General features: G+C 43.6%; 1 protein-coding gene across 4 annotated transcripts in view; it reads left to right on the top strand.

Annotated features, from left to right (window-relative positions):
• Positions 1-8185: 8185 nt before the first annotated feature.
• The window catches only part of ALG6 (ALG6 alpha-1,3-glucosyltransferase), a 47042-nt gene continuing 43393 nt past the window's right edge, over positions 8186-11834 (top strand). For 2 of the 4 annotated variants that reach the window (XM_074221264.1, XM_074221261.1), the window contains exon 1: positions 8186-8273. The gene's annotated coding sequence lies outside the window, so the exon portion shown is untranslated. Of the gene's footprint in view, positions 8274-8639; positions 10499-11834 lie in introns of those variants that run through there. The other 2 variants (XM_074221263.1, XM_074221262.1) reach the window with 2 other exon arrangements.

Raw genomic sequence — 11834 nt, 5'->3', positions numbered from 1 at the left:
TGCATGAGTGTAGCAGAATATTGCTATGATGTAAGAAACAAACATAAAGAGTTCAGAGACACATGGAAAAATTTACATTCAGTGATTCAAAGGTAAGTAAAAAGGAGGCAGGAAAACAATAGATGCATTGACTACAACAACATAAATAGAAAACACAAGCAAAAAAGAATCGAAAATGAATGTTGCAAAATTATTGAGAAAAAGCAAGTCCCCAAAGAAAAGACATTTCCCTCTACTTCCCAGAAGAAGAATGTGTCTGCTGAGGGGTGGAGGGGAGTGTCAAGGGCCCATAAGTGTGGAGCATTGCATAAAATGTAAAAATTTCTTAAATGCATCCATCAGTTTTGCTCAATTTGCCTCTTCCTTTTTTCTTTTTTTTTTTTTTATAAGGGGTGATCCTCTGTAGGGGAAAGCATATAATGCATAAATAAATAATAGAAAATAATCAATAAAAATCTATTTTAGATAAAGTAAACATAATGTGTCTGCTCCTGTGGGCTTTGATGGTTCCTTGAAGGAAGTTGTGGGACCTTGTATTCATGCACAGGGATATGACTCCTAATTGACTGAGAGACCACTAGGTCTATGACTTTCCATTTGTGTATGGGAGGTAGAGAGATATAGGAAAGTTTGTGAGAGAAGAAAGTTCAAGACAGACAGGACAAGAGAGAGGTTGCAAACTTTTGAATGTCTCATGGGAGTCCTCAGAGCCACAGGCATATGGAAAAAGTAGGCTGTTACCCAGTACATCCCTTGGTTTCCAGTGACTACACTCCAGAAATTGCTAGATCAATCTAAGAGTAGATTTTTCAAGTGAGACTGAGGAGATCATTCTCTCTCTCTCTCTCCTTCTTGGTTAAACTAAGCTAGGTGGTGCATTGTGGATGGTCTAGAGACCAGGGAAAACTCCTATCCTTAACTTCAAATCCAGCCTCAGACACTTAAAAGCTGTGTGACCCTAAGCAAGTCACTTAATTCTGTTTGGTTCAGTTTCCTCATCTGTCAAATGAGTTGGGGAATGAAATGCAAACCATTCCAGTATCTTTATCAGGAAAATTCCAAATGGGATCAGAAAGAATTGGACACAACTCAACAACAATTCTATCTTCTACCTTGAATTATAAAACTTCCCCAATTTCTGTTTTCTGCTTACTTGGATAAATATAAATATATTTGTTCACTATCTTCAACTGTATGAGGAAGCTAAACATACTGAGAGTCAACTATTACCCTCCCCTCTAAAGTTACTAGGAAAATCAGTTTTTATCTTGAATCCCCAAAGAAACATCATATCCCATAGACTGCAAGTATTGGATATGTTATATATGCAAATGTGTATAGTTTATATGCAGATTATAAATATTTAAATACAATACACATGTAGGTATAGATACATATATGTATGAGATATTTGTCCTTCATTTACAAAGAGGACCATGACATCAGATAGGTGATGCCATGACAAACATTTGTCATGGTGCTGCTATGCTGAGTCACCAACCTCATTTTTTCTTTGGAGTCATTTGAGTCCAGTGGTCAGATATGAATTAGAATGACTGAAGATGGCCCTGGATGTGAGGCAGTCAGGGTTAAGTGACTTGCCCAAAGTCATACAGTTACTAAGGATCAAGAGTTTGATGTCAAATTTGAATTCAGGCCCTCCTGACTCCAGGGTTCCTGTCCCCACTGCATCACCTAGCTGCTGTACATTCATATATATGTATGTAATTCTATTCCATTACCTCTCTTGAGGTTGAGTGAATGGAGGAACAGCTACCATAACGCTCCTCATATACTATTCTAAAATGGAAAAGGCAACCTTTCTCTCAGAGTCATAGAATGGGGATATTCTAGATTTTTTCTTTAAATCTGTCCCCTACACCATGGGCCCTCTGGGCTCCTTGGCACTCTAGAATCTATTACAAAGTTATTCAGGTCCTCCAGTTATCTTCTTTAGCCACCTTCTTCTCTATCATCCCTCCCCCGGTCATCTTTTACACTATTTCCAACTTAAATTCATAGAATGTCCAAGTGGGAAGGTGACTGAGAAACCACCTGAATGCAATTCCTTGAATATTTTCTTTTAGATGTTCGGCATAGGCCAGGGGGGGACCCAGCGTTCAAGTGTCAGACAGAGAAGTGACAGTTTTATCAGGTTCCACCCCACTGGAAAGGTTCCAAGGACTAGACAGGTAACTGAGCATGTATCTGGTCAAAGAACAGCCTTACAAAACTTGAATGAGGTCATTGTTCCAAAATGAGGATATTTCTTTCTTTTCAGCTCAGAAACTCAAGAAAACCCTGAGATGGTGACTACACTTGGCCTTTGTGGTAGGAGTGGGAAAATCACTGGGAAAATCACAGATCTTATAAAGAAATATAGATAGTTCTCTTATGTAAGGTCACATTATGTAAATTCAACTTGAGGTAAAGAATTCTGAAAGAAATTCATATTTAAAAAACATGTTAACTTTACTGTACAATATGTTTGTTTTCTCTCTCCATCTCTATCTCTGTCTCTCTGTTTTTCTCTCTACTTAAGTCTCCTCCTCAAAAAAACCCAACAACTTAAAAAATCCTAATAATAACTGGTTCTCCCCTCCATGTCTTTGAACCACATCAGTTTCCTCCCTCCATGGGGATGATCTACTTCTTGCTGCATTCCCTTCCTCCCTTCAAATTAGTAAAAATTCAAATTTGAGTTAAAATTCCACTTAGTTTAACTTAGTTAAAATTCCACACTTAGAGGCCTGCAGAATGGTCCACTTCTGTATAGTAGAAAGAGCCTCAATCGATATTTATGGAGCAAGATCATCAGGGCACACCATTTCTTTTCAGTTGCCATTCAGGACTCATAATCTGAAAATGGAGTCCAAACAAACTATAACATAAAATGTCATTTGAACTGGAAAAGTTTCCTAGGGTGATTTAGCACTTTCATGCCCTTTTTTTCTTTTAACTAGCTTGCTATTCTTCCCAAATACTGTTGATTTCCCTTTGCAATGTCAATCCCATTGGTCCTTCCCTCCTTGCTTCCATTGCCAGCACTAAGCTTTGGCCTCTATCAGTACAAGCATAGATTATTTTGCTGGTCTGTTACCTGCTTACTCTCCCTGTCTCCTTGATGCAATCCATCCCATGCCCTACTGCCAGATTGCCTTCCTTAATACAGAGGAGCTCTGCTCCTGTCAGCCCTCTCATTAAAAGCCACCCATGACTCCCTACTGCCTACTGAATGAAGTCTAAATTCCTTAGCCTGGCCTTGTCCAATTTACCTGAAATCACCCTTTTCAGCAATCTGCCACTATTTCTCTAAAGGAGTCCCACATTCTACCTAACTAGATTAATTATTCTTCCATAAATGAAGCTTGCACTTTACTAACTTAATATTTTTATAAAATCACTTCTCCCTATCTGGGTGGTTCAATGGGAAGAGCCCCAGATCTGGATCCAGGAAGACTTGCATTCAAATCCAATCTCAGATACTTCCTAGCTGTAGGACCCTGGGCAAATCATTTAAACCCTGTCTGCCTCAGTTTCCTCAACTCTAAAAGGGAGATGACACCAACAGCATCTAATCTCCTGGAGCTGTGGTCAGGATCAAGTGAGATACTATTGGTGGAGCACTTTGCAAACCTAAAAGCACGATGTAAAAACCAGATGTTATCTCCCATACCTCCACATATCTGACAGCTTCATCTTTTGATATCCTACCCATTGTTTCAGGTTCAGCTGAAATGCCAACTTGTCCACCAGTCTTTTCTTGTCATTTCAGTCAGAAGTTTTTACAACTATTTAGAAGGTATTTGTCACTTGCTGCCTTCAAAGTGGGGTTGTTTATATAGAAGCAGAAATTCTACTGACCCCTCACCATGACCCGAACCAGCCTTCTCTTCACCCTAATCCAGTTCTCTCTGATTTCCCAATGACCTCTAGATATTCTTCCTTCAGGTGGGAGGACTTCAGATTTTTCTTTTTTCCTCACTCATTCAGTCAGTGACCAAACACTAGTGATTTCTCAAATGTGTGTGTCTCTTGCAACCATCCTTTCCTTTCCATTCTCATTTGTCATTGTCACAGATCCAGTCTCCTCTCCTTCCACATTTCCTTATGCCCATCAACTCTCTGGTTTGCTTTTATAATTGCTTTACCAAAATTATCTCATTGATTTTTATAAATATCTTACATGAGCCTATTTGGTCCCCATAGTAACTTGTATGCTCTTATGGTTCCCATTTTTAGACGGGGATGATGTTTGTCCTTCATTCTAGAAGAAGTCCATGACATCAGGGGAGGTCCCATGATAAGCACATGAATTGGATTTGAGTGAGGGGAGCTGTGCTAAGTCACCAGCCTCACTTTCTCCTCCAGAGTTACCTGGGTCCAGTGGCCAGATAGGAATCACAATAACTGGAGATGCTCCTGGATGTGAGGCGATCAGGGTTAAGTGACTTTATCCAACATCACAGTTAGTGTCTGAGGCTAGATTTGAAATCCCTTCTTCCTGACTCCAAGCCCATTGCTCTATCCATTGCACCACCTAGTGAGGGATACAGTCACAGAGACTTGTCTAGAATATCCATAGCTACTGATTGTCTTGAGGAAGGATTTGAACTCAAGACTTTCTGACTCCAAGTCCTGAGTTCTTTCCGATGGGTCACCAGATGCTTCTGCTTCTAGATTAGACTCATCATCAAAGTTAGAAAAGAATTTAAAGGTTATCTAGATCCCTCTATTCCAATTAAGGAAAATGTTTTCATAAAAGTTTTCACAAAAGCTTCATAAAGGGATAGAGGGTCAGTCCAATCATTATCTGTCCCTCACTCTCTTTGATTAGCTCCTCAGCTGTGGGTTTGATCAGAAACCAACTTCTCTTCACCTAGGCCTAGAGGGCTTAGAGGGTCTGAGTTAACATTCAGCCTCAGACATTTCCTGGAAGTGTGACCCTCGGTAAGTCACTTCAACCTGTTTACTCAATCCCCTCATCTGTAAAATGGGCTGGAGGAGGAAATGGCAACCCTGCAGTATCTTTACCAAGAAAACCCCAAATGGAGTCAGGAGTGGGATATGACTGATGAACGACAACAACAGGTAGTGCTGGGAATAGAAATTGGACCTGGAATTAAAAAGATCCAAGTTCAAATTTGACCTCAGATACTTACTAATTGTGTGGCCCCAGGTGAGTTATTTAGCTTCTCTCTGCCTCAATTTCTCATTTGTAAAATGAGTTAGAGAAGAAAATGGAAAACTACTCCAATATCTTTATCAAGAAAATCCCCCAAAAGGGTTGTGAAGAGTTGGACACTACTGAAATGACTCACTAACCAAAAAACCTAGAGAGGAAAGGGAAAGACTCTAGGGAATTTTCTCAAGTCAGAGTTTTGGGGTTAGAACCCAAGACTCTAAGATCTAGTTATTCAGCTTTCCCTTACATCATACTTGCAGCCTGGATGATCACTCCAGTTCTAGACTTCATCAATTCACTCCTCAAAAGGACTCTTGTCCCCTTGAACTCCTGAGTCGAGGGTGGGGGGCTTCTCCCTGAACCTCCATTTAAAATGGGAACTCAGGTCAACGATCTAATTTCCCACAAGGCCATGTCCCTCTTGACATCTCCATCTAGCCCCCAAGACCTTCTTTCCCTTCAAAGAAGTCTCCCACTTCTGGAGTCCCCCAAAGATCTATCTGTATATCCATGCCTTTGCTCACTTGGAACCTAGAATGTGTTACCTTGTAGTTTTTGCCTCTATTTATCTTTGAATATTGAATACTGAAATCCTGTCTTTTCATTTTATAATCAAGGATACTGCAATCCAGAAAGCTCACTGGTTTTGTCCAAAGCTACACGGCTAGTTCAAGGTAGCATAGTCTTAGGGAAAGAATGGCCCTTGTTCAGTTGTATTTGGCTCTTCATGACCCCATTTGAGGTTTTCTTGGTAAATCTTTGCCAAACTGGAGAGCTTTGCCATTTCCTTCACAGCCCATTTTACAGATGAGGAAACTAAGGCAAACAGGGTTAAGTGATTTGCCTAAGATCACACAGCTAGGAAGTATCTGAGACTGAATTTGAACGTTAGGTCTGTTGCTGTATGCATTGTCATCTAGCTGCCTCAAGAAAGGGTTTTATAGATGATCTAGTCCATTTTATGAAGTCAGAACTGGGGCCTAGAAAGGAAATCATTGGCTCCCAAGAGACTAATCTCTTTGACAGCAGGGGCTGTATTTTGCTTCTCTTTGTATACATGAAGCTTAGCACAGGGAGGGCTTTGACCAATGTTGATTGACTGACTGACTTTTCGAAGGTTGCTGTGATTCAAACCCTAGGTCTGGGTGACCCCAAATCTAGGTCTCTTGACTTTTCATTATAGTCAGAATTGACAGTATTTGTTAGCATTTAATGTGGAATACAAGAGTTGGAGTTTCAGAGCTGAGAAGGACTTAGAGATCATCTTGTCCAAGCCTATCATTTTATAGACAAGGAAACTGAGGTCAAGAGAAGGGGATGGGATTTCCCTAAAGGCCACAGAGCCAGTGAATGGCAGAGGTGGGATCTGAACCCAGGACTGTGGACTCTTGATTCAGTATTCTTTTCAGTCTTGAAGAAATAAAAAAGGTGCTGGATGCAAGGAGCAGAGATTGGAAAGGACAGGAATCTCCCAGTTTGGACACTGGGGGTAGGAATGGGTCAAGGAAAAGCAGAAGAGCTTTCTCTTGGTTCTAAAAGGCCATTGGCTCAGGGGCCTTGGAGATCATCCTATAAATTCAGTTCAATGGCATGACCCCTCCCATCCATTAAGTTGCATTCATTTTGTGTTCACTTTAAATGAAGGAATGAATACGGGATTTATTGTGTGCAAAGTACCATGCTAAATTTTGAGCAAATAGAAAAGTGAGATCATTCCTGTGCTCAGGGGTTCCCAGTCTAATGGTGTAATAAGTGAGGTACAAAATGGTTGGGAGGGAGAGTACTTCAGGTGGAGGACCTCCAAGGCTTTGTGTAGGCAAAGGAATGTGGGAAGAGAGGCTGGAAGGAAGAATAGGGTTCTGAGTGGTATGAAGCTCCTATTGTCTGCCATCTTCATGCAAGGGACAGAAAGGCAAGAAGGAAGTGCCCCTGGTCTTAATGAGCTTACTGGCTCTTGGGGGGCAAGACAACATCTCTCAGTCTATCATAGTTATGTCTCCTTCTTCACCTGAAGTTATACCTCTGCCTTGAGCAGTGTCTACATCTGTATGAACAGATCATCGATAATCTATGCGTGTGTGTATACACATTATACCTACACACATCCATGTTTACATGGAATATAAACACAATATAAAAATAACTATGTCTCCATCCACCCAGCATCTATCAAGCTTTCTATCTATCCATCCCCTTATCTACTATCATCATCTTGCATCCCTATTTATCAATCATTCATCTATCATCTCTCTCTCTCTATCTTATCCATCCTTCCTTCCATCCATCCACCCAACAATTTATCATCTATCTATGCTTCAATTCATCAGTCTATCTATACATCCATCCTTTCTACCCATTCGTAGATCACCTATCTTTCCAGAAATTTTCAGCCTTCCACCCACCCATCCATCCATCCATTTAATTGGCCAGTGGACAGACCTCTGGGTCTGAGTCAGACAGATCCAGTTCAAATGTGGTTTGCAGACACTTCCTGCTGCCTCAGTTTCCCCATCTGTAAGAAGGGGATGGTGGTAGCTCCGAGCCCCTAGACTGCTGAGCGGGAACAGTGTGACGAGGCTGCGGGTTCCCAAGAGGCGGCAGGCACAAAATGCCGAGCTGCGCGGGAGAGGCCCGGGAGGGCCGGCCTGCCCTGCGGAGGCGGCCCGGGCAGCCCTCGGGGGCGCTGAAGGCCGCGCTCAGCCGCGGGTCGGGTCGCAGGCCCTCGGGCCGCCTCGGGCCGCCTCGGGCCAGGGGGTTCCCGGCTCGCGGCCGGCCAGCCCCGCGCCGGAATGCCGAGCCTCCGCGGGCCTGGCCCGACTCCGGGGAAAGCGGAGCCCGGGGATTTCCACCTGCCCCGGGCTCACCCGGCGGCTCCTGGGCTTCCAGGCCCCGCCCACGCTCAGGCCCCGCCCCCCCTCCGCCTCGCCCCCGCCCTCTTCGAACGGAAGTGCTCGCGCCTCCGCGTGCTTGCGCGCATGCGCGCACGTGGGGCGGGGCCGAGTCCTTTGGCGGGGCCACCGCGCAGGCGCTCTCGCGGAAGGCGGCGGTGGGCGGGAAGGCCGAGGGCCGGCGGACACTATGAGCCGCGGTAAGAGTCCGGACTGCTTCGGAGCCGGCTTAGTTCGTGAGGCCGGCCCGGCCCCTGGCGTCCGAGAAGGGGGAGAACAGCAGGGCTAGCCGGCCTCCCCGCTTATGGTCCGGGGCGCGGGATGGCGTGGCCTTCCGTCCCCGCGGGGGGCGGGGCTGCTCGGAGCGCATGCGCGGCGCGCCGCTTCCCACCTCCGCGCCTTGTGCTCCCCGAGGCCCCCCGAGCCGCTCGCCTCCCGGAGGGTAGCAGACACCCGGTGTTTCACCGCGGGAAGAGCCGCAGAGAGGGCTGCCCGGGGCCCAGTGCTGGGAAGGAGGGCCAGGACGGGGTTGGTGTGCAGGGCGTGCTTAGCACCCCATTTTACATAGAGGGAAACCGAGGCAATGCTGGGCAGGATTTGAATGCGGATCTTCTCCCTGCACTCCCCGAATCCTCTGAAGGAGCAGCAGGACGGTTGCTCTGCATGGATTACCGTCAGGGACCCTGTTTAACAAGCGCTCATTATTGGAGCCAGGAAAAAGGGGTGTCAGGCCTGCCCTGGAGGAGCTTCCCTTCTGATGGGGCAGGCCGCGCCTCGAGTCAGACCTGAATTCAGATCCTGCCTCAGACACTGCCTGGCTTCCCCTGAGCAAATCGCTTCACCTCGGCCTCAGCTTCTTCATCTGTAAACTGGCCCCCGAGGACTCAAGGAGGGAACAGAAGCCTCCATCTGTAGCCCTGGAGGCTGGGAGTGCGCAGGCGTTGTGTCATTCAACCCGCTCCTTGATACACTGTTGCCATACGTGCTGGTTCTCAGCTACATTGTATCCACGGGGCTTCGCGCTGGCTCTCAGCTACATTGTAGAGGTTGTGTCATTCAACCCGCTCCTTGATACACTGTTGCCATACGTGCTGGTTATCAGCTATATTGTATCCACGGGGCTTCGCGCTGGCTCTCAGCTACATTGTAGAGGTTGTGTCATTCAACCCGCTCCTTGATACACTGTTGCCATACTTGCCGGCTACATTGTATCCACTGGGCTGCTTTCCGGGAGGAGCGCTTACAGCCTCCGCCACAAAGTGACCCTCGCTTCTAGGAGGTGGTGGTGACTGGTGATAGGAAGAGCGTTCCGAACTGGGCCGTGGGATCAGATGGAGGGTGGGTAACGCAGTAGAAGAGGGAAATATGGTGATGGTCATCACATGCCCAACAGAACTTCCCATTCATCCTGGTGGGCCGGGGAGGGGCTGGTAGCCTGACCTGAACTCTAGGAAGGTCACTGGCATCTGGGCAGAGGATGGTAAGGAGACATATTAGGAAACTGTTTTAGGAGGGGAGACTTGATGAGGGTCTGAACTAGAGTGGTGCTTGTGGAAGTGAAGGGTCTTACATGCATAGAAGGGATAAGATTTGGTGCCTGGTTGGGCTCTGTATTTACAGGGAAAAAAAGATAACATCAACCAAAACTGTGATCCAGTGTGAGAGCATGCACCCATAGTCTCTCACCTCTTTGCAGAGAAGAGGGACGCATATGCCAGAAATTTATTGTTTTCTTTTTTACATTAAAAACTTTTTTCAACCCCTTTTCCCTTCCAAATCACCAAGTTAAAAAAAAAGAAACACAGACCTTGTAACAAATAAGCTTAGACAAGCAAAACAAATGGACACATTCTCCATGTCTCATTCTGTCACTTGGATTCACCTTGTTACTATCAGGAGATGGTCAACATGGAACCTTCTGGAGCCCTGGTTGTTCATGTGTCAGTCTTTCAGAATACATTCTACCTGCTTCATTCTCCATTAATTCATAGAAGTCCTCCCTCATTTCATTTCTCATGACACAATATTTCAATACATTCGTATACTACAATTTATTCAGCTAGCCCCTAATTGATTGGCATCACTTGTTTCCATTTATTTGCTACAGTAGAATGCATGACTTCAAATAATTTTGGTATCTGTGATTTTCTATCTTTGATCTCTTTGGGATGTAGGCCTAATAGTGGAATCAATGGGTAATCCCCCCCTTGATTTTCTCTCTTCAATGATAGTTTGTTTTCCTGTTGGCCAACCCTTCCTCTTAAACTCTTCCCTCTTCCTCATCTCATCTGTTTCCTTGTTGAGTTTATGTTTGTGTGTTTTCAGCCTGTTGTTCAATTCAGAGGAAAGTGAAGCTCTTGTGACACTTCATCTGTTCTTCATGTTTATACAGTTTTTTTCTCTTGCACCCCAGTTATATGAAAAGGTAAGTACTGTCCTCTTCTTCCCCTTTCTTCCCTAGTTTTTCCTTTTCCATTCAATTTTCTTTCTTCCCTTAAAAATCATCAAAATAGAACAAAAACACCCTTAAATTCTCTCTGACTTTAGAGGACTCTAGGGTTCTGAAGGGACATAGTTCTTATTCCTCATTACACTGTAGACCTTTCCTCATTCTATGTAGGGTAGCTAGGTGACCCAGTGGGTAGACTGTCTGGCCTGAGATTGGGAAAACTTATTTTCCTGAGTTCAGATCACTATAGCTAGTAGGCAAGTCACTTAACTTTGTTAACTTCAGTTCCTTATCTGTAAAATAATCTGGAGAAGGAAATGGCAAACCATTCCAGGATCTTTACCCAGAAACCCAAATGGAGACAACACAAAGTTGGACTCAACTGAGCAACTAAACAACAGACATTTTTATCTGTGTGCCTTCCAGTTTCTCCAAAGTATTTCTAGGTTTTCATTGTCCTATTGTATGCATTTAACGTTCATGAAGAATGCTTAGAATTCTTTAATTAAAGGTCTACTTATCCTCTTTTGGGAGTATGTTCAGTTTTGCCAGTCAATTTTTTTCTTGGTTTTAAGCATCACATTTTTGGATGCTCATATTCCAAGTTTTCCTGTCATTTATGATGCTAGCTTCTAAAACTTGGGGGTACCTGACTTTGGCTCTTTAGTATTTTAATTCTTTCACTTACTGATTTTTTTTATTTAGTTTTATTTTTTAACCTGGAAGCTTTGAATTTAACAATAGCATTCCTTAGAGTTTTCATTTAGAATTTCTTTCAGGAGATAAGCTATGGATTCTTTTTATTTTTACCTTGCTCTATGCTTCTAATACATTTGGGCAGTTCTCACTTATGATTTTTTTATTAAAGTATTCTGCTAGTGTTAATGATTTTTAGATTATCTCTCCTTGGTCCATTTTCTAGACCATTTGTTTTCAGGAGAAGTTAATTTAACATTTTCTTTTTTTTTTCAGTATTTCAATTTTGGTTTAATATTTTTTGTTTCATGTTAATATTTCATGTTTCATGTGTTTTATTTGTCCATTCTAATTTTTAGGAAGCTGTTTATTTGTATAAGATTTTATACTTTCTGAGGTAAACTTTCATCCCTTTCAGAAATTTTAATAGACATTTTGAATAAGCCATACTTTTACCTATAGATCAGTCCATAATATGCATTTCCTCTAGGCTTCTTCACTGGACATCCTTGGATGCATGACATTTCCTTATTGTCGCTATCTTCTGTTCATTCATATTTCATGCTTTTTTTTTCCAGAATTGGGATTTTTTTCAGGGCCATCAGGTTCTTGCACA

This window comes from Macrotis lagotis, chromosome 2 (assembly GCF_037893015.1).
Source record: "Macrotis lagotis isolate mMagLag1 chromosome 2, bilby.v1.9.chrom.fasta, whole genome shotgun sequence".
NCBI classification, from domain to species: domain Eukaryota; kingdom Metazoa; phylum Chordata; class Mammalia; order Peramelemorphia; family Peramelidae; genus Macrotis; species Macrotis lagotis.
The sequence above is the reverse complement of the archived record's forward strand: the minus strand, read 5'-3'. Positions and strand labels throughout refer to the sequence as shown.